Raw genomic sequence first — 22,477 nt, forward strand, 5'->3', positions numbered from 1 at the left:
AAGGCTTGCTATCCTCAGAAAACAGTGCAGCACCTGTGTGCCCTAGTGCTTGGAGACTGAGAGAGAATTCAGAAAAACTATTTAAAGGCTAATGAAAGCAGTTACCACTAATGGACTTAAAAATATTCTAATATTAGACCTAACAGAAGTACTGAGCTGGGGAGGTGTTGAAGCAGCACCTTTTTGGTCACATTCTCAGTGTAGTGAAGCCTGTCACAGGTTCTGCATGTACCAAACTGGGTTTTGGTATTAACCTGAGCTGGGACAGTTGTCAGGAGTCTGAAGAGAGGAGTGTTTTCCAGCTCACATGGCTGTGCATTCTTGATAAATAGCTGCTTGGCAGGCTCTGTTGCTGTAGCAAGGGTGGAGGCTATCAGCTCTGTAGTGTTGCCTGTTCCTTTACATTTCAGGGTGGTAACTGGATCTGAAAATGGTTGGAGTTTTTTTGTGTCTTTTTAGTTATTGTTTTTTTGGGGGGGTTTTGCTACTATTTGGCAGGTGATCTGCAGTATGATGGCAAGAAGTCTTGTCTTTTCCAAGGCTTCCCCAACCCTAGGAGCCAGAATTGTTCTGTCTGTCTGATGCTAAATTCATTTCTCCCACCCCTTATTGTTCAATCCTCACTTTACAAGCTATTTGAAGAGCAGAGTTTGACCATGTAAGTAATCCCAAGAGGGTGAAGATAAAATCTTAAATGAAGATGTCAGTCAGCAAAGAGATTAAAGAATGTGTTCTAAAATGCGCTGGGGTAATAGAAAATCCTGAATGCTCAAGAAGAGGAAAGGCATGTCAAGACAAAGAAAGGAGAGTAATTTCTAGAGGCTTCAAGATGACTGTAAAAGCATATTTACTAGCTCTTCTGATTTTCTAGGGGAATACCAGATGCCACAGTTGAAGAAGTTCCATGTCAAGAATTCCCCATATTCAGGGGTTCCAGGCTGACTTTGCATAGCTGACATTTGAAGCATTTCAGTTTGGGGTCATCAGCTCAAATACAGCCTTGCTCAGCAGGGGAAGAAAGCTCTGGCCATGGGAGGTTTTTTTAATGAAGTGAGCCAGCACTCTGTCAGGCTCTTAGGGCATGGGTTTCTGAAAAACAACCATAAATGGTACTTGCAAATAAACTTGGAGTCAAAGAAGTAAAGAGGTGTCAATGATAATCTGAAGAAATGAAGTAGGCATATAGGAGGTAACAGGCATTGAGCACCTGTGCTTGTGCAGCTGATACATGGACTGTTTATACATTCCTTCATGAACTACAAATAAAAGAAACTAGTCAGTAAAGTAGTGAGACTCTTCTCCATCATCTGTGTTTTCACTGCCCAGATAAAAATAGAAACCCGTGATGGTAACATTGCTGTGTAGGCCAGGCCCCAGCAAAGCTGTGCTTTCATGGTCAGAATAGGCAGTCCTTCAGTTCCTTTTGACTCTGTCACCTTTTTTTTTATGCACAAAATTACCACTTTTTTTTTGTTGTAGTGGCTTTTTCAGAATCCTGTTTCATTCTCACTGGTGTATGTCGTTCATTGGAGGTTTGCTGTATTGAAATTGAGTCTGTCTTTCCTTTACTGGAGTCCACAGCCAAGTGCTTAATTCCTGGGCAAAACTAAAGATTTCCTCTATTGTCCTCTTGGAAGCTTTGCATGGAACATCCTTGCCCTTCCACCTACCCTTGGAGGGAAGGATGAGATGTACCAGGGCTTTTTTCCATCTCTGTAGCCATTGCTTGGGATTTAAAGTAATGGCTTGCCTGAGCAGCTGAGGAAATTGTCTTAGTGTAGTGCAACATTTGTAAACAGTGTTTGCACTGTAATTTTCTTGTCTTTTCCGGCCCTCTCATGTATTTTTGCACCTTCCCCCACATGCGTGGTCCAAGCCAAGCTAGACAGAGCTATTCATGCAAACCTGGTTATCCCTTAGGGAAGAAAAAACAAATGAAAGTAACTGACCCTGAAGCTTCTTACTGAGCATAGCAATGCTAAAAGCTGTTCTGCCTGGAGATGTGAACTTAAAATAGGTCTCAAACAAAACCACTTTTTTTCTTCTCCCTTTTTAGCCCCATGTTGCCACATTGTGGTCAGAAATGCTTTTTTTAAAGAAGTGGCTAGTTCTGGATATTTTCTTTGACTGAAATCAAAGTATACTCTGACAAGAAACCAGCTGCCACATCACCAGGGCTCTGTGTGCCCACCACTCTGTGTGACGGGGACACAAAAGTCACAGTGTATTCAGTTTTTGCTGAAGTGTCTGGATGTGCTCTAAGAATTTCAGCTCAATCTTGTGCCCTCACTGCTATCGCAGTTGCCCACTGTTGTACCTGATTTACCTTTGCCCTTCAAAGCACAGATGGGATTCCTGCTTTCCAAAGGGAGCTGAATGGATGAGCTGAACTCTGTCTGTCCTGCCTGCCTATGGTAGGTGGTGACGTAAGTGTGCATAATTGAAATGCATCGATTTCCCTGGAGTGCAGAATTGAAAGGCAGGAGGTGAAGCCAGCAGGATACGTGCTCTTGATCTAGAGGGACAGTGAAGTAAGGCAGCAAAAATGCAGGAGCAGCTTGCTTTGCTGCAGCACACAGTGACAGCAGCCTCAGCTGAGAATTTGGAAATTGCTTGGAAATGAACTGATTTTGTGTTGCAATCAAATAAAACTCCTCAGAATGAAGGTTTTGTAGAGTCTGTCATGGCTCTCCTTTTTAAAATGCTGGTGAGCTGGCAAGAAGTGGGCATTAAAAAAGTGGATATTAAAGGCTTGAAACAGATCACAAACTGAATGGCATTAATTGAGATTAATTATTGCTTTATCTTGTCCAGCACGTTTTCAGTAATCTTTCATCTTGCTGCTTTGAAGAGTAAATAGATTTTATAGTGAGGACAGTATATGCTTTTGTGGCTGTAGGATTGTTTCCAACTAAACTTGTCTTCCTTTTTCCTCTGAAGCATCTCCCTTCTGGATCTTTGGGTGCACTTGTTACCTGTATAACTCAGATTTAAAGATGCCACATGAAAATCCCTGCTGATTTGAAAAATCAGCTTTGTCTAGTTGAGTCATAACCTTTAAGAGATTCTGGAGAACTATGTATTTTGGCTCTGGAAAGAAAGATGAAAATCCACCATAGAAATGGTGGTTGTTAAGGCTGTGGTTGCTTTCTGCCTGCTTAGGCAAGGCCTAATTAACTGCTTTCTTGCAAATGTATAATAATTGTGATATCTTTAGCTGCTTTGTGGTACAACTTCACCCCATGAAAGACAGAACTTCACAGATGGTTTACATTCTCCTGCACAAACCACAGTCCAGGAAAGTAGGCATGCTCTGGAGCTCTGCTCTTGGTGCAGCTTGCTAGCTGAAGATGGTAAGTCAGATAGGTTTTCAAGCTGAATTAAAGTAACTTATGGAAATTAGATTTTTGACCATATTTTTGATTCAGAGCCATATTGGTAGCTTCCAACTTTTTCATTCATTGAGAGAAACTCTCTTGTGTAAATAAAGTATGAAAGCATGTGAAATGTTTCTCTGAATTGTCAGATAATTAGATGATCACACCTAAAATAGAGCAGGTGTCAGATCCTAAAGGTTGTTCTTTTCCAAGTTACAATACACCAAATATATTGTTTGCCACTACAGATGGGCTGTAATTATGTCTTGTTTGTATACTTGCCTTTTTTTTTTTTCTGTGCTTACCTCTGCCTTTCCACCTGAAATCTGTGCAAGGAAACATGCCAATCAGTTGGCACAGGTATTCTATGTTGCCTGTGTCAGGATTCCAGAAAAAAAACAGGATCAAGATTCTTTTGTCTTTTTCTGTAACTGTGTGGAAGAAGGCTTGAGGGGGAATGTCGTGGGACACTTGAGAAGTCTCAGGTGCTGACCTGTGAACTCAGTGAGACAAATATATTTTGTCAGGCACCCAAGCAGGTGCTCTCAGAACACTCATGGAGAGTGGGAAGAATATTGCACTTCAGATGTTCTTTCTTAAGTATCAAACCTTATGGTAATTTACATCTCGTGAGCTTATTACCCTTGCACAAAAATAAAACTGTGGCTATTTGTATAATTTTCCTACAAAATCATAGGAAACATAATCTAGACAGCTAAGACTTTATTCCTCCCGTTATTTTTTTTTTTAAGTAGTCTAATTTTAAATTACTTGAACAACAGACTTCCACAACTTCCCTTGAGTGTGCCAAGTTGATAATAGAGCAAACATTGAGTTGGACTCTGTTCCACAGCAGCCCTGATGTGGGTATGAGCTTTTCTGTTCTGCTTTGTCACAGTTTCTGATGGCAGCCCTTTGCACTGCTCTGACTGATGTTTCTCCAGAACTTTTTTTGAAAGCTGGTTAGCTGTAGCCCTGAAAAGTGCAATTAAGATCCTGGAACAAAATTCTGCTAAGTGTACAGCTACCATGAGTACAAGAAAAAGGCAGTGATAAATCTACAGGTTTTTAAAATAAGTTAAATATGGGGATGTTAAAAGAGCAGTTGAGCCTTTCTTAAAGGAGTAAGCAAGATGAAATATGTCTGCATTTTTAAAGAAGTGTGTCCTTAAAGCATGCAGAAGATTTAATGGCTAGATCCAGACAAGTAATTTTTATTCTTTCTTTGGCTATTAAGCACGCTGGCTTCTTGGCTTTGCTCATGCAATTTCTAGTTAAACTTAGTGGTAATGCAACTTTAAAAAAAGTCAAACCAAAAAAAGGAACTTGTTTTCCCAGACATGTCATACTGAGGTGATTGAAACTGCCTTTTTTTTTTAATACTGATATAAATCTTCTGCCAAGACCTTGCGGATTTTTAATTTTTTTTTCAACTTTCACTGACTTTGAAATTTAAGGGAGATTTTTATATTTCTTACAGCCTCTGCCCTAAGGTATAAAGATATGGATATCTTCATGATTTGCATGAAACAGCTGAAGATCCCACAATTGCCTGAGGGATGGATCTCATCTCACCACAAACCTTGTGTTTGTTTTCCTCTTCCATTTCTCTTGTGATAGTTTTGCCATGTGAGGAGTCAGCTCAAATCTCTGACCTGACTGAAGATGCTGCTTGTGTTAGACAGGAGAGTTAGCAGCATGGTCCTCAGTTGAAACTCATTTCCAAAATCAGGGGGAAGGGGGACAAACACCTTTCAGTGGTAGCATGCAATAGATATCCTAGATAAATAGAATTAAGTGAAGTACAGATCCATATGTATGGAGATGTTGGTTGCATCTGCTGTTACAGCCTCCAGTTATGCATTAACAGGAAGGTTGTGTGGCCACATTTCCGACCACAAAAGTGCTCTTCCTTTCTGCATTATCATCAAGGACTTAATAATACCAGCTGATATGATTGAATAAACCCAATGAAACCACAGGACTGGAAGAGAAAGTTGTAAAATTCAGGAACTGGTTTTGATGAACAAGCTTCTTGTCTTTGGCCTTTCTCAAGGTGGAAATGTCTGGTAGTACTTCTTCTTTGGACATAGGTACTGAATTTTCTCTTGGTCATTTTTGACTGAGATTGCATTTAAAAGTGCTCAATTTTAAGAAATGTACACTTCAGTGATAGCAATACATTTTGAAATTTAGAATGGAAACAGCAAGATGAAAATAAAAGCTAAATAGACTGTATTCCTTGTTCTGTTCCTGCAGTGCTATAAATGTAGGAAAAATCTAACACTTGATTCTTCTGAGATGTATTTACAGAGTTGAGTGTAGCTGACTTGCTAGTGATGGATAACAGCTTTCCCTTTGGAATCTCCAGTGCCATTCCAGTGCAGTTATTGGTGACTGAAATAGACTTAGAAGAGCGTCCTTAAACTTTTGGAAGAAGATTTCTCTGTCCCTATGCTAGAAACTATTCCCTGCACTGTTCTTGGAAATTTGGAATGGAGAGGTGGTACCATAGGAAATAGTTCTTCTTTCTAGAAGGGTTTCCCCTTCACTGAAGGATCTAAAAACAAAGGAGGGGGAAAAAGAAAGCCACCAACTGTGACTTTTCCTGCTCATTGTGTGGGGCAGATTCAAACCTTAAAAGAATTAAGACAATTTTGGTTGCCATATCTTAGAATTTCATATTATAATGATCTGTAAAGTATTACTAGGGATATCAAGATTTGGAATAATTTTCAGTGTTTTTAATTAAAAACTAATTTAATTTAAAAATGAGTTTTTGGTCTTTTACATCTAAAAAGCTTTTTCTTTCTCTTAGTAGTAAACTGGAAAACTCAAGGATGCATTGAATTAACTAATTTATATAAATTTATAACAATGATAAGGTAGTATGTTTTAAAATTAGGCACTTCTATTCCTTCTACAATCTTAAAGCCATAGTCAGGGGTTTGTTTGAAATGGACTTGGAAGAATTGAATTTTAAGGATTGTAGCAGTAATTTGCAGAACCCTAATGTGTCTCCTTGGGTTGTGCTTTTGATTTACAACTTGAGGAACCAGGTCACTAAAGAAAAATCTTCCCATAAAATCTGGAATACTTGATATTGAAACTGCATATTGCAGATTTCTCGCTTTAAATGAAAACAAGCTTGTTTTAAAAATAGAATCCCTGACTTTCCTTTTTATGCGAGGGGAAGGATGAGTATATATGGATGAAATGCAGAAGAAACTCAGTTTATACTTGTACAATTTGTAGCTGACCTCTTTAAGCTAAAGACTTGAATCAAGTTTTGGCTGAAAGTTGTTGGCTGGGATATTTTCTTCCACGTTTCAGCATAAATTCCTAAGTTTTTGAGCAAGGCTGCACCATGACAGGGTATGGTAATGTGATAGCTGAATTTAGCCTTGGACCCCTACCTGGGCTGCCTGCTATGAGAAGGGAGACACTGATCCTGTGCACTGAGGACACCAGAAAAGTCACAATTTTGGTGCTTGTGGTATCCATGTCTAGACTAAGCCTTTTCTAAGTCTAGACTGAAGTTTTTTCCCTGGAAAAGATTTAGTGCTGCTTTCTCTGTTTGCCACAGGATTTGAGTGGAGGTGGTTGTTTTCTAAATAAACACACACAAATTATTGCTTTTTTTTTTTTCTTTTAACAAAAGCTCTTTCTGGTATAGACCTTTGACTGGAGAACTTCAGTGTTGCAGTGAGACTTGCTGAACTGTTCTGTGTGGAACAGTGTAAAGAAATATATTCTGTCACCCCTGTTACCTCAAGTAACCATTGCTCAGGACTTGTTTGCCCACAGGATCAGACTTGGCATTTGTGTGGCTCGTGATTGGGTTCAGGCCAGTTGCTGAAAGCAGTCTGGCTCAATCTTTGCTAGACCTTGCCCCTTTGTAAGTGCTGAGGTGATTAACTTCACTTTTAGACTGCTGGCAGGAATGCACTTCCAGATTTGACCTGGTAATCCTCTCAAATCCTGTCTCCAGACCCTCCTATTAGGGGGTGAGGAAAGAAGGACCCTGACCTGCTGGAGGTTCTCCAGTCCCACATGCACGTGTGTAACAGATTCCCACTAAGAATTCCCTTTAAAATAGATTCCCTTTTTAAAATCTGCTCTTTGTAGGGTCAACCTGCTCTGTTGGTTTCTTAACCTGTCTTTCCCCCATGAGTGACCTTTTCTTTCCTAGCAAAATCACTTTTTTACACAAGTACTTCTAAGTAGCCACCATGAAATGAGACAAGGAACAGCTTCTCATCCCAGAGGTGAACCTTATTTTATTGAGTGAGTTCTTTATATGTCAAAATTAAAATGGCAACCCTGCAAGAGCTAAAGCCTCTTGATTACACCCAAACTGAATCAGGGGTCTTTGAATTGCACAGACAGCTACTGTTTTAAATCACATTGCAAGTCATCCAAAAAGTGGTTTTGTAAAGGCAGAGGTAGATAATTTAAAATGGAACTGATATATTTTTAATTCTTCTCTGTATATCATTATCTTTCCTCACAGCCTTGTAACACCCCCAGCACAGGATAAGAGAGTAATCTTTGGCTTTGAACTATCTATTTAAAACCTTGTGGTTCACTTGCCAGCTGCATAGCTGTTCCTTGTTGCCCCTTTGCCAGGAATTGCACTCTGCCTTTGGAAAACATAGCAGGGATTTTTTGATCATAATTTTTTTTTGTTGTTAGGTATGAATATCCTTTTTGATGTCCTTAGGCACCTCTTTCATATTGCAACTTGTAAAAAACTCGTTCTGGGTCAACATCTGGGCCAACATAACAATCAATTCTTGAGGTTCTCTTAAATGTTATTTTTGATTCTACCAGTGCTTGTTTACTGCAAATTCAGATGTCACTGAACTTGACCAGTAAGAACTGTTTTCAAGGAGAGAAGAGGCAGTTTAGTTAAACCCTTGCACTAGGTCACTAGGTGGTCTTTGTTTAGGAAGTGGAGTGTAAAAATGGGATTCAGAGCTTCTGTCCTATCTGCTAGAGAAGCTTCGTGTGTTGTGTTCATGGGTTAAGCTTTCTTTTGTTTAATGTTCCATTAGGCCTGGGAATAAACAGTTGAATTTGTTTCAGGGTAAGGAGGAAATCTGAGGACCTTACGAGTTTTATGAATATAGGGGAAAAAGTGACTTGCTGCTTTTGGCACCCTTGACTTTACCTTTTAGGGTGATGTGTGCTGGGACTTGAGAATCTGTCCTCTCTTGTATTGCTTTGGTACATAAAAATTAATCTGCCTGGAGGTTAAATATGCAGGTCTGTCTGTTGCAAGAGATATTATGTTAGGCTTAAAGCATCCCTTGCGACTCCATCCTTGGAGATACTCAAAACCCGACTGGGCACTGTCCTGAATAACCTGTTTTAGCTGACTCTGCTTTGGCTAGATTGATCCCACTGCTCAATCTCCAGAGGTCTTTTCCAACCTTAATTATTTTGTGGTTCTGTGACTCAAAATTTCTTAGTTTGACCTACTCCTCAAGCAAGAGTTTTGAACAATATGGATTGGTATACTTCCCTAATCAACAGCCAAATCAAGTTTCCTAACCAAGAAGAGAAAAGGAAACATGGATGCCTTTCTCCAGAAATGATCTGTCTTTTCTGCAGCCAAATACTGATCTGATGAAAGCTAATGGTGTGGCAGGCCTCCAGCTTAATCCTGTCTGGGTCATCTTAGTACTGACTCCAGTTGTTGAGTGTAGCCTAGTTGGGACAGACTAGTTTTTCTCTGCATGCACATGGGCTGTTTTTCCATGAATGGGTTGTGTGCAGTGAAGGAAGTCAGGAGAGGAGCGTGCTGGAAGCTTCTCTGTGCTCCATTCTGTCTGTAAAAAAGACTGCTGAGAGAGTGAGCCAGCAGCCTGGTCATTCCAGTCACAGAGAGTGAAAGCTGCTCTTGTCCACTTCGGGTGGTCATTGGTGTGCCTGTGGACATCACACCCAACCCTTGTCAGGCTGACCTGAGATAGGATTGAAATAGATGTGGGCACAGATTGTGTGTGATGTTCAGTTCTTAGTGAAAGTAAAACTCACCTTTAATAATGGATTGAGTTTGTTTGCAGGTGTTTTGCATCCACACCTGCCTTGCTGCAGGTTGCTTTGTAATGTTGTCAGCTTCTCCCACACATTCCCTACACATACCCACACATTCTATACACGGTTTTAAATTCTTCCAGGGAAAGCAGCCTTTAATAGCAAGGTACCTGTTTTGTTGGCCATTTTCATTAGATGTTGCCTTGCTCCGAATTTACTTACATTATCTCATGTTAATGTGACATGTGGTGTAAGTAATAAATAGCTGTGTGCTAGAAGTGAACTGCCTTGTCCTGTGGAGTGGAGGAATGTGGGAATCTCATGCTTAGATCTGGACACACAGAGTCAGTAAGTGCTGGCTGAGTCTGTGGGTACCACAGATGCTCTCTCCAGAGTGTCCTGGCAGGTACTGAGGTGCCGCAATGCTGAGTAGGGCTACTCCCCACAGTCCTCAGTGAGATGAGCTCTAGACCCTCCATGCAATACCCTGGCAGGCTGTTTTCTCCAAAACCACCAAGTGTGATGGGTGTAGGGGCACATGGAAACACTGGAACAGGTAGGAGTCCAAGCTACACAAGGGGGCACCTCTTGTGGCCAGTGAACAATGCTGTATTATGCTTGTCAAGGGCAGAGTTTCACATTTCATTACAGCTGGATACTGTAAACTTGCTGCTTTGTTCTGTTTCTCTAAGATACTACTACATCTCAACCTATGGCTGTTTATAAATGTGCCAGCAGCCTTGGAGTGAAGTAACAGACATGTCTAAATACTGATCTTTCTGTTAAACCTGAGACCCTGCTGATCTCCTTAACGACTGTATTACTGTCAGATCTAAGGAGTTAGCCAGGGGACTAATGAAAGTGAAGTCACTGTTCCATAGTGGAAAAGGGAAAACCAAGCTTGTTCAAGATCAGATTAGAGCAATGCTGAATCAAAAACACTGTTGGGGTATTTTAGTTATTTCTAAAAGCAATTCAAAGACACAAAATAATTTTTCTTCTTCTGAGATAATGGACTCCTGGGCAACATATAATATATGCTTGGAGCACTTAGAGCAGTACTTATCTCTTAAATTGTCTTATGTAATTTGGTGAAGTGATTATACCCACATAGCTTGTAGTCATCTTATATTCCTTTATTAGCTGTGGGGATACAGATGTGGCATAAATTGCCTGAAGTATTTCTTTGCATAGCTTTGCCTATGAGGGAAAACAACATTCAAATTTCATTTTCCAAAGTAAACAAAACACAGGAGCGTAGCAGCAGCTTTTAGTGAGCTGTTCTACCAAAAGCACAGTTTTCTTGAAATTGTATGAACGGCCTTTCCAAACAACACTGTTACCAACACTGTTTCTGGCAGCTGTGTGCACACAGGCAAAATCCTCAAAGTCTCTTGCCACCTTCAGTTTTCAAGACTGTAATTCTTTAAAACAGAGAAAGAAGCAAAATTTCATCTGTCCTGTCAAGGAAATGGAGTTTCAAATGACTGGCTCACCTCCCTCACACTTCTTACCACCCCATACAACAATTGTCAGAGGACACAGAGTTACAGAAATGGCTTCAGGATCAGCTGCTTTCACAGAAATTCAACTTCATGCAGCTAAAGGCCTTGGACCTGATAATTTTGCACAGCCTTCAATGAACCTTCAGTAAAGCTGTTTTGCTTTGCCTACGTGTTTGCAGTCATGGTTAGGAGCATGTAATTCTGGCTTGACACATCAACTGTGATTGAATTGTCATGTCTGCATTTATACAGTAATATCAACACACTGGACTACTTTGGAGGCAAATCCTAGCATTGTGGTCTGTTTTTGTTTTCAGTCTCAGAAAACTGTATTCTCTTAAATTGGGTAATTGCCTTGGGCTTTTCTTGTTGGAGAGTGCTCTAGAACCCCACTTCCCTGATTTCAAATACTGAGTTGCAGGACAAAAGCCAACACGTTCTTCTGCCACTCCTGGAGGTGTTCTACCCAATTTTTATATTGATGTAAGTAGGTCAGGAAGTAGAGGAGACTGGAAGGGCTGATCACAATTGCTGACCACAGCCTGTGGGAATCTTCCACATGAAGCCCCACCAGTCACTTGGCCCATGGCATTGATATTGCATCTCTTTTCTGAAAAGACTGCTGCATCCAAATATCATATTTGTTTTGTTCACAAAAAGGACCAAATTCTGTTTAGAAGGGGAAGAAACTAGTTTGGAAGGGAAGGGTTCCTGTACCTGCTCTTAAAGGATCAGGGCTGTGTTTCTCTGCCTGTGAGACCAACTCTACCTTCACACTGGTATTCTGTAAAAAGAGCTAGAACTTCTAGGATACACATGAAATTAAGTTCAATAGTGTGAGGCAATCTGATGGCCTTTCACTTGGAAATAACCAAGAAAGGAGAAAGAATGATTCCTTTGATCAATGAGTACATTAAAATGTATGCTAGCTGTGGCTTGTAGAGGTGGAAGAGGCTAAAGCAATCCCAGAATGGGCAGGAGAGGGATGTACTGTACACCCTATTGTGCCATTCTCTTCTGAGAACTCATCTGGTCAAATACACTGTACAGCTATAATTCTTACTATGATCACACAACATCCCTGCCTTTCCAACTTCTAAACCCCATACCCAACAATATGCAGTTTTCTCTTTGGGAAGCATAGGAAGAGAAAGCCTACCTCAGTCCAAGAGAGCTTGATTTGACCTTAGCATAATGAAGGTCAAGGGGAGATGTCTATAAATAATAGACAAGGGCTTTGTCTATAAATACATGTGGGAGGGAGGGAAAACTAATGCATAGGTCAGCAATATCACAGGAACAGAGGTATAAACTTGGCCTGGAAATTAAAAGAAAGCTATTGATCATAAAAATAACTGGCTCAGGAAGAAATGTCTGGGTTGATAACAGGGATGAGACATAAAGCATGAATAATCTCACCGGCCACAGTGTGATAAGGGTAGGAAATTGCCCATTTTTATGAGCATTAGAGCCTTTTGTCTGCCTTTTGCTCTTCAAATGAGCATTTCTCTGTTATTCCCTATAGTTACAGAACATAATGAAGAAACAACAGCAGAAGGTGCATGCCTAGCCACTGGTGTCACCCAGGGAAGGGAAATGAACTTTGATTATGGCAATGCCCTTAACAACACACTTCAACTTTTATTCAGCAGTTGGACCAGATGATCACTGTAGGGCTCTTCTAACTGGAGTAGTCTGTTCTATCCTAGAAAATAAACAGGAATGTTACAGAAATTAAAGGTTAAAAGCAAACATTGCTTATTACTTGTGGTCACTGCCAAGTATCTCAAGAACCAAATACTGAAGAGTTTTCTGGTTTGCGCCAGGAAATAAGAATTTTTTTCTGTACAGTTAGCCAGATCTTTTGGGTCCATGGAAAAAAAACACATGATAATTTCTGGGGTATATGTATGGGAAATGACAGGGGAGTGGAGAGTAGACATGGATTTTACTGGTACTTCCAGTGTAATAAGAAACAAATCCTTTACATGTCTCAAATTGGAGAAAACTAAGCTTTCTTAACAGCAGCATTTGTTTCTGTTAGCATAAACTAATAGTCAATATATAGACATTAAATTGTCTACTGCCAGTGAGCATCTAGAGAGAGAGTAGTTTTCAGATGTTGAAGACCCCAGGTTGTTCTGTGCAGTTCATGCTCTCCAGGAGCACTGTATGGATTTCCAGGAAAGCAGCTACACTCATGCTGTGGTGCTGCCACCACTCTTGGTCATTCCCAATTTACAGAGCTGTGCTCTGCTACCTGTCTGTTCTGGCTGACTGAGCATGGAAACAGAAGCTGAATGAAGTTAAAGAAAATATTTCTTAATTTCAGTATTTTTCTTTTCCAGATACACCAGCAGCAGCCTGTTGGTATTGTCACTGAGAAAGTCATAAGTGACCTGTAGTCTCTTGTGCTCCTTCTTGCTGCATTAAAAGCACTTTGGAAAAGGGTCATTTGGCTAGTGCTTAAATACAGGATGTTATGGAATAAGAGATGTGGAAATTACACAGTTTGAGTCCAAGGACCAGAACTGAATCATCTGCCAGTGGAAATCTGGACTGCCCTACAGGACAGATCCTGGCCTGTGAGCAGCAAAGAAGCAGAGCAGTGCCTCAGTCCTGTCAAACCATGCTGGGCAGTCATTGTTTCACAGCGCAGTCTGTGAGCATGGTGAGCTTTGCCTGTTAATGAAGCACAAAAAGTGCTCGTAGCTGCCTTGGTGGGGGCTCTCAGACCTGCATTAAGCAAAGGGAATGCTCGTGCCCCCTCGTAGGGCTGCTTTGTCTGCCAGATCTCCTCAGCTGAGCCTCCCAGCTATCTACCTCAGACCCCCAGATATCCTTGCAGAGGAATGGCTTTTATCCAAAGGAGGATGGAATTAAAGACTTAAACAGAACAGTCCTTGAGGATGAAAGACAAAGAGATGTGTCCTTGCTACTAGGAACAAATTCTGCTGATGGCATCTTTACACTTAGGTTGGTTGTAATCTCTGACTAACTCGTACCAAGTCTTTTCATGTCCCCACCAGTGCAGCTGTATTTGAGGAGAATGGTAATGTCTGCCTCTGGAAGTGATGACTGCCATCTTCCTCCAGGAGCTGCTTGCCAAAGCCTCAGGGAGAGGAGGGTAAATCCCAGAATCACCTCCACCTTTCCTCTAGCTGATTTCCTAAGAGATTTTCGTTTGCTGCAGGCACTGAGCTTGGTATGGTCTTTGCTGAGAGAGGCATCCTGCGGCTTCCAGGGCTGCAGGGAAATCGCTATCTGGGTAATTGAAACTGCTCCGTGTTTACTGGGAGTCAAATGTCCAGCCAAGTGGGGAAAGTGCTGCCTGGTTACTATTTATAACATGTAACAATACATGCAATTGGTATTATGTGATATCCTTGGCTGAACTGAGAATTTGATGTTGAGAGCTTTGCTTTTGCCATTCTCTGCCTACAGTTGGGATTACTTTTCAAGATTCTGGTATATTTTGTAGCATGAGAAAATGCAAACTCTTTATTCTGTTTGTCAAGATCTAGCCAAAATGTTGAACTGCTTATTTGCTTACAATACATTCCTGTCTCCTGGTAAAAGCTTTCCTTGTACCTATGAGAAAAATGAATGGTGGGGAAGCAAGAGACACAGCAGATGGTGTAACAGAGACAAACTTTCATTAAGTTGCTAGATTTCATCAGTTGTCATTTGATGGTGTCACAGTTTGTTAGTTGCTAAGGGTTTGATTTGCTTTGCTTTTTAAAATTATTATCCTTACTGAGGATTGTGGAACATGCCAGAGTGCAAAGGGTTTCTATTCTTATCTTGGAAAGAGGAAAGATTTACATGAGTATATTTATCAAGGATAAATACTAAACTAAGTTTAACATTCTGTCAAGAACTCCAAAATGTAAGCATAGGAAGAGTATTTTGAGGAAAGGATGTGACAAAGACTTTGTTTTCCTCTGAAATTAAAGTCATGTCTACAGGAGAGGTTATAGAAGAGGTTTGTGGCATGTGTGGAATAGAGCTCAACAAAATGATCTAATTTATGAAATAAGAGTTATAGGATTAATGTGTGGGTGTGTTTTCTTCCCGTGACAAATTGGGATTTAACATTGTGTCTGTTAACCATGTTCAGTATCTTTCCTGTTATCTAGAAGCCCCATGCCTTTAGAGTCTAATAAATAAGTTTTACTGTAAAAATGAGGTGTAACTCCACAATGAATCTGACCAAAAAGATAATCTATGATGGAAAGTAGTCTCCCTGTGGTTCCTTTCAAATCCTGCTTGGTGCCCTGTTCAGACTCTGCTCACTCAGTAGTGCTCTTGTTGAGGTGTGTACTTCTCCACCTCTGCAAAACGAAATTAAATTACTTAATTGTATATTATGGTCTAATCTAGTGACTGATGTGGGAGGACAGTGTATGGCTGTGAATGCAGCCTGATGTAACCTAGATCGAGTTTGTTGTCATGGCCATTTCTGATTTTAGGTGTGTAGACAGACACATATTTTCATGCATAACTTGGAGAAAGGAAGGCTGGGGTAGTGGTTTGAGTTCCAGGAGCAGGGTACACCCATGAGTGGTTATAAACACACTGAGGGGTTTTCTTTGGCAGCAGGGAAGCTTGGGGGTGTCATCCTGCTCTGGGGGAGCTTGGGTCTTATTGGCCATAATGGGCTGGGGACAGGGGCAGATTGGGACCTCAAATAGCTGGGATGCAGAGTGACAAATTACCTGTGACCTTATCTGCAGGTGAATTTTTGAGATGCTGTTCCTGGCTGGACTTTTCTTGTTAAGGGAAAGGAGGTGGCAGTTCTGGAGGTCTGGGTTTAAGGTACAATTTTTCTAGGTATTTTTTTTTTATTATTATTCTGCACGTATCTTTTATGTAGTAGTTATACAGGCTAAGGTTGCACCCGTGGGTTATAGCATGATCCCAACCCTTCGTGAACTTGTCCTAGAATAAAACTTGGATTTGTTGGGTTGGTTTTATTTTTTAGAATTCAGCAGTGTCTAAATGGTGTTTGTGGGTTGGAGAAATCTTTACGGCTCTTTTATTCAAATATCTATTTACTTAAATTTCTTGGCTCTCAAAAGAGTTTTGCAAGATGTGTATAGGGAAGAAGATTCCAAAATTTTGAACACCCTCTGCTTTCTGTAATTAGTCTTCTTCCACAGAAAATGGTTATACATCCGCTAAATAATCTGTAATTTGTTTGAACTGCTCTGTGCAGGGGATTTCTGATGTCATACCTAGCTGACTGTGTACAAATGGTGAAAATAGGAATCTTCTAATCCTGTTTTCTAACTCCCTTGTCGTCCACCACTTCCTTTCAGGAAGTGCCTGCCTCTTTTCCACACCCATTATAGCTAAGAGTTGGAAGCAGAACAAATAAAACTTGCTTTCCCATGTTCATTTTTTACTGTAACTGGAATATTTGTTTTGTGAGAGTCTGGATTTGCCAAACCACGGAGAGGTGAGCCCTGGGGTTGAAAGTCTGGGCATCATATCTGCTGTGATTAAAATAAATGCTGTCACAAATGACCAGTCTTTGAGCTTGCTTCTGAACTACTGAATATTTCTCTTAATGACTGATGAAAATGAAGGGAGCTTTGATAAATTCAGCCTTGTTTGGATCCTGTGACTCTAGGTGATTAGTAATCTTTGACCTATATAAAGGGGAATTACAGAATCAATGGGGTTGGAAAAGAGCTCTGAGATCACTGAGTCCAACCTGTGACCAGACACCACCGTGTCACCCACTCAGTGCCACATCCAGTCTTTCCTTAAACACCTCCAGGAATGGTGACTCCACCAGCTCCCTGGGCAGCTGCTCCAGTGCCTGACCACCCTATCATTGAAGAAATTCCTCCTGATGTCCATTCTGAACTTCCCTTGGCACAGTTTAAGGCTGTTTTTTTTGTCCTGTCACATGTTCCCTGGGAGGAGAGGCCGGCCCCCACCTGGCTGCACCCTCCTTTCAGGTGGTTGTAGAGAATGAGAAGATCACTCTTGAGCTGCCTTTTCTCCAGGCTAAACAACCCCAGCTCCCTCCCAGCTTGTGCTTCAGACCCTTCCCTACCTTTGTTCCCTTCCCTGATCAGGTAACGAGAGGGAGAACTGAAGCACATTGAGTGGAGGCAAGTGCATATAAGAGAAAGCAAGCACTTACTACAGGGGGTGCCAGACCTTTTCATTTTTTGGCTCTCTGAACCATTTTACCTGCTCAGTAAAGACTGGTAATTTTTATCCTCTTGTCACTTGCTGATCCTATGGTTCTGTCTCTTTCTTCCTGTTGATTATATTTTCTCCTTTGTGATCACTTCTGTGATCATTGCAGTCTGTATTTTGGTGTTAGGTTCTGGCAAATAGAAGATTTCACTTATGAACACATTTGCAAAAATTTATATGTGAGTTTCATTAGAGAATTTCTTTTATGAGTTTGTTTTTTTGTTTTTTTTTCAAAATAAAACTACAAGCTCTATTTGTTTTCTCCCTGTGCCATGGAATGGTTTGGGATGATCAGTGCACTGGAAGAATCTGGAGACTTCAGAGGACTTGGCTCACTGGACTGCAGAGGTTGTTAAAATGTGTTTGTAGCCTCCAGTCTTCATTCTGCACAGACTTTCTAATTGGGGCAGAACAGTGTTCTTGTTCTCTAATGTTCAGTAAAGCTTTTCTCAAAAAACCTGGTGTTTCTTGTGGCATACACAGCATGCTGGCTTGGCAAAATGAATGGGTCCATGTCTTGTATGGTGTCAAAAGCTGATATATCTTGCTGTGCTAAGGCAACTAGTTTGTTTTATCCCCATTTATTTCTCTCCCCATAGAAATAAAGTTTTGTAAAAGTGTAATTCTGGTAATTTTAGGAGTCTCTTCTGTTTTGTTTTTTTGAATAGGCACTTTCCTGAGGTTATTAGATAGTGTTCACAGAACTCTGGGGAAATCCAGCTTGTAAAACTGGGTGGGAACTAACTTTAGGATGAATTTCTATGTTGAAATGTAACATCAGGAACAGCTTCAAAGCACTTCAGGTAAGGGAATTCAACTGTGTTGCTTTGTTACATCGTGGTGTGGGAATGACACCTATCCAGGTGTCCTACTATTATTCCCTTATCATCCTCTGAGGGGACAGCTACTTCTTCCTTGGTATAATTCCCTTTTTTTTTTTTTTTTCATCCAACGAAAAGCATTGATTTGTTTCTCAGTCTCTTTCTTTCTTAGTGTTCATTCAGTGTAGGGAGTGCTGTGATCAAAGAGTTGTGCATGACAGCAACAGCAAAGCATGTTTTTTGAGTTCTCGTAGATAAAAGGTTGGATTTTGTAGGTCAAATGCTTTCAGTAATTGTGTTGTGGCATTGAAGAAATGGTTAGTCATAAGCAATGTACACATTTTTCCTTCTGTACCTTGATGTGAATTTGGGAACCAAAATATTTTCTGTAACTGCTTCTGTATTTGTGTGTTTCCATGTTCATGTGTATAGTTAGTGTTTCTTCTCAAGTCAGTACTGGGCTGAGTTTTTCTTGACATGAGAATTTTATGAACTGTTTGGGTATGTGCTAAGAACAGGTTCTTGTACTTGCTGTCAAGTTCATATTTGGTTTCTCTTTCTCCCACTTTTGGCCCAGCTTGGGAGGGAGTGCAGACAGGCAAGAGGTGGAGACCCAAAGGACTCTCCCATGTGGTGGGCAGAAGTGACCAGATCAAGTTTAATGGGTGCATTAAAACACGGATTTTTGACAGCTTATTTGCTCGAGTCTTGAATGTCATGAACAGGAGCAGATCTAAATCCCATCTTAAAACACACTGTGGACAGTGCTGACGTGCCCCTTTTCCATCTGGTCTAAAAGGGAAGCTGCAAACAATGGCAACCACGCCTTTGTCCTCCTGCTTTCCCCTTCTTGCTCTGTGTAACATGGAGCTAAAACAGTTGCCAGTTTTGGCTTTAGCTTTTCTTGTCAAAATTGTCCTCTTTTTGCCAGCTGTTCCACAGTCTTACCACTTCCCTAAAGCTGCACTCTTTGGTACCTGTGTTCACTTAGAAAGTCATGAACATATTGTAGAAAATCCATTTTTTTCAGTTTTAGCTAAAAGTAAAAGAAATTAAATCTCGGAAATTAAAACAGTGCTTTTTCATTTGTTGGAATAAAGATTTTTTTGTGTGTGTGGCTTCCTAAAGAAGGGAGGCTTACAGGATTGAGCCATTTGTTCATCTGTTTTTCAGTTCATCCTTAATAACTTTTGAACAATTTCATCCAGATTCAACGAGGAATAAGAGTCTCAAAGGTAATTGGTTTCCTACAAGAAAACTGGAGGCTGGGTGGAGGAGAGAGACAAAAATAGGTGTCCCCATGTCTGTAGCATAAGCTTAACTCTAATCTGTGCTTAGGCTTTTGCTAGCCAAGTTGCAAGTGTGTCCTGGCTGCCTGGGTACTGCAGTCATCTCGGAGTTTCCAGAGCACGTTACTGAGCCTTGCTTAGGCACCAGCCACAGAAGGGGCCGTGAAAGGGAGGCAAGGGCACGGGGAATGGGGTTGGAGAGTAGTTTTATGGTCATAGACCAGTTTGCTTTCAAATTCAATACGATATTATTGCTTCTTCTTGATGCCTGACTCCTCAGAGGTTTGTCTGTCAAAGGTGCATCTGTGGTGTTTGCCCGGCTGTGAAATAACTCAAATGCAAGAAAGCATTTACATTGTGCTTAGAGAAACTCAGCATTTTGAAGTGCAGCTGGGCAGTTACTTTGGCAAATGTTTTATTCGCTCCTGGTTTAGGCTAGAAAGAACAAGCTGTGAATGTAGATGGAACTAACTCAGTAATTTCTGATGGAAAAAAAAGAGATGGCTGAAAAATAAAATTAAATTCCGGTAGTATCTTTTTTTTTCTGGGCTCAAGTCATTGCTTGAATGAACACTTTGAACGAAATTAGGATGGAAATGTAGAGGGGGGTGGTGACTCATGTAATGGGGGTTTACTTTCCTGAAATACATAAGCCCTGCATTTGCAACATTTACTGAAGAACTTCAATTTGTACAACCAAATTCATTATGTGTAAAATTTGCAAAATCTCCTGTTATCTCTTGCCTTTGGCAGAAGTAGGGCACTGGGCTTTCTTTCTCGTGTATGCATTTGATAAAATATTCATATTCCTGCATCTGTGGTGACTGTGTGAAGGAATCACCACCTGGAATTATTCACTGCCTACATCTCCATGTTTTTCATTGGTTTCTTTTGTCCTGGGCGAGTACTGGAGATCCTGAGGGTTTTTGGAGCCGTGAGTCAGTGACAACCTCCTGCTATTATTGTAAATAGCAACGTGAACACTGTTCTTGCCTGCGTTTTTCCACGGGCTTTGTCTTTCTCGCCCAACACCGCAGCCAAGGAATTCAGCGAGCATCTGAGTCAGCAATCAGCTGCCTCGAGACAAAACATGCAGGATGCTGCAGAGCAGCCAGCAAGGCACACAAGTACCCTGGAAACCTGGCACACAGCTCTTGCCTGCCCTTGCTTTCCTCCTGTAATTTCCATGTTCTCTGACGTGTTGCTCGTGGGTTCCAAGGGCTCGGGGTGTTTACATCAGGAATGCAGAGTTCTAGGGAGTGACCTAATGTGGTGACTGAAGCCTTGGTGTTTCACCTGTGGGCATAACTGATTTCCCAGGCTGTGAAACGGGATTTGGGCACGGCTGCCGTGCTGAGGTGCCCCTTGGAATGTGCTGGCTCAAATGACCTGTTTTCTGCTGGCTTGGCAAACCGTGGACACACAGCAGGAGGTTCCTAGAGGGAAAGGAGGTTGGGTTTTAACTTTGGGGTCTTTGAGCAGTGCAAAACCAATGCTGCTTCACTTTGGTGAAAAACTACAGAAGCAAGAGTAAGAAATTATCCCTGTGCTGTCCTTACATCCTGGTATATCAGCAGTGCAATGTGGACTAACAGACCTAAATTGTGACTCCACTTAATTTAGGTCATGAAACGTCTATTGCTTTTTTTGAAGAAAAAATCCAAAACCCTGGTGTGAAGTGAGTGTTTGGGTGGTAGAGTGGAGGGAACGTAAGAGTATTCAGCTTGGAATGTTGTGCTGATTAATGAGACACATGACTTTAGACTGTAGGTATTTTATTATGTTTGTATGACACACAGACACTGAAATGATTCCTTCAGCGTTAGAGGTGTTTTGTTGGAGTGCATTATAATCATCTTAAGAACAAAAGAGGAGAGACAGACCTTCAATATCTGGTGAAGAGGGACTTTTTACAAGGACATGAATGATGGGACAAGTGGGAATGGCTTCAAACTGTTGTAGGGCAGATTTAGACTGGGTATTGGGAAGAAGTTCTTTACTGCAGGGGTGCTGAGACACTGGCACAGGCTGCCCAGAGAAGCTGTGGATGCCACATCCCTGGAAATGCTCAAGACCAGGTTAGATGGAGCTTGGAGCAGCCTGGTCTAGAGGGAGGTATCCCTGCCCATGGCAGGGCTGTTGGAACTAGGTGATCTTTTAGGTCCCTTTCAAACCAAACTGTTTTAGGGTTAGACTTAAGCCTCTGTAGTAGTCCAGTGGTTTCCCTGAGGTGCAAGCCTGAAGCATGTTTCCAGCTTCACAACGATTAAGTTAAGATGGAAAATAAGGAAAACAGTTCTAATTTGCTTAGTGAGCAGTACTGATATGGACATGGGCATCACTATCAACCAGTTAAAAAAAACAGCTTCATGGGTACTGAGTCCTCTAAGGTGGTTGTCCTAATAAAGTTAGAATTGCATTTTGCACTATAACCTGTTGTTGTACTTTGACTTCTGTAGGAACTTTTATTTTTAAAAGCTACCAGTTTGTGGCTGTATGTAAACGTTTCCAGGTCTCCTTTGCTGTTTCTAAACATAAACAATAAGTAGCATGTTAGGCTGAAAAGCAGGAGTGCCCAAATAAACTACTGGAGAGAGCTGTTCATATGGGAGGGGAAGAGACATGAGCTGTAATGTTTGACTTGGCTTCCTGTCTGCTGGAAGCAGGAAAAGAGCTGGTGAGAATCTAAGAAGTTTTATCCAAGTCCACATATTTCCCTTTTTATCTTAATACCCTTTGCAAAAAAGCAAAGGGCAAAAAAGCACCTCAGAAGTGTTTTCACTTCCATAGTTTGTGCATGTGTTCCCATGCTGCCTTTATATCTGAAAGCAAACAGAACTACTCTTTCTCAGCAAGCAGGGTAATCTAGTGTATATACTTAGTGTTATGTATAAAAGAAAGAAAAAGGTTTATTATATATAAAAGAGAGAGAGGAAGGGACGATATCTATTCTTAAAACAAAATATCTAATTTAATTCTGTAGGCCTCCAGCCTGCTTCTGAGGGATCTCAGAAATGAGCAGCAGATCTGTCCCAGCAGATTAGAGCTACCACTTAAAATTTTGTATTTTGGACCTGCATATCAAAAGAAGTTGAAAACCACAGAATAGAGGAATTAGTATGGGAATCTTAGAAGGTTTGTGCACCAGCCACGTTTCACTCTTATGCTGCTCGTTTACTGTCAGAAATATGTGTATAGTCTTTAGGTAAGGGACATGTTTATACTGC

General features: G+C 41.0%; 1 protein-coding gene across 24 annotated transcripts in view; it reads left to right on the forward strand.

Annotated features, from left to right (window-relative positions):
* MICAL3 (microtubule associated monooxygenase, calponin and LIM domain containing 3) overlaps positions 1-22,477 on the forward strand; it is a 171,824-nt gene that overhangs the window by 42,398 nt on the left and 106,949 nt on the right. The window lies entirely within an intron of this gene.

Source organism: Sturnus vulgaris, chromosome 5, assembly GCF_052056855.1.
Source record: "Sturnus vulgaris isolate bStuVul1 chromosome 5, bStuVul1.hap1, whole genome shotgun sequence".
NCBI classification, from domain to species: Eukaryota; Metazoa; Chordata; class Aves; order Passeriformes; family Sturnidae; genus Sturnus; species Sturnus vulgaris.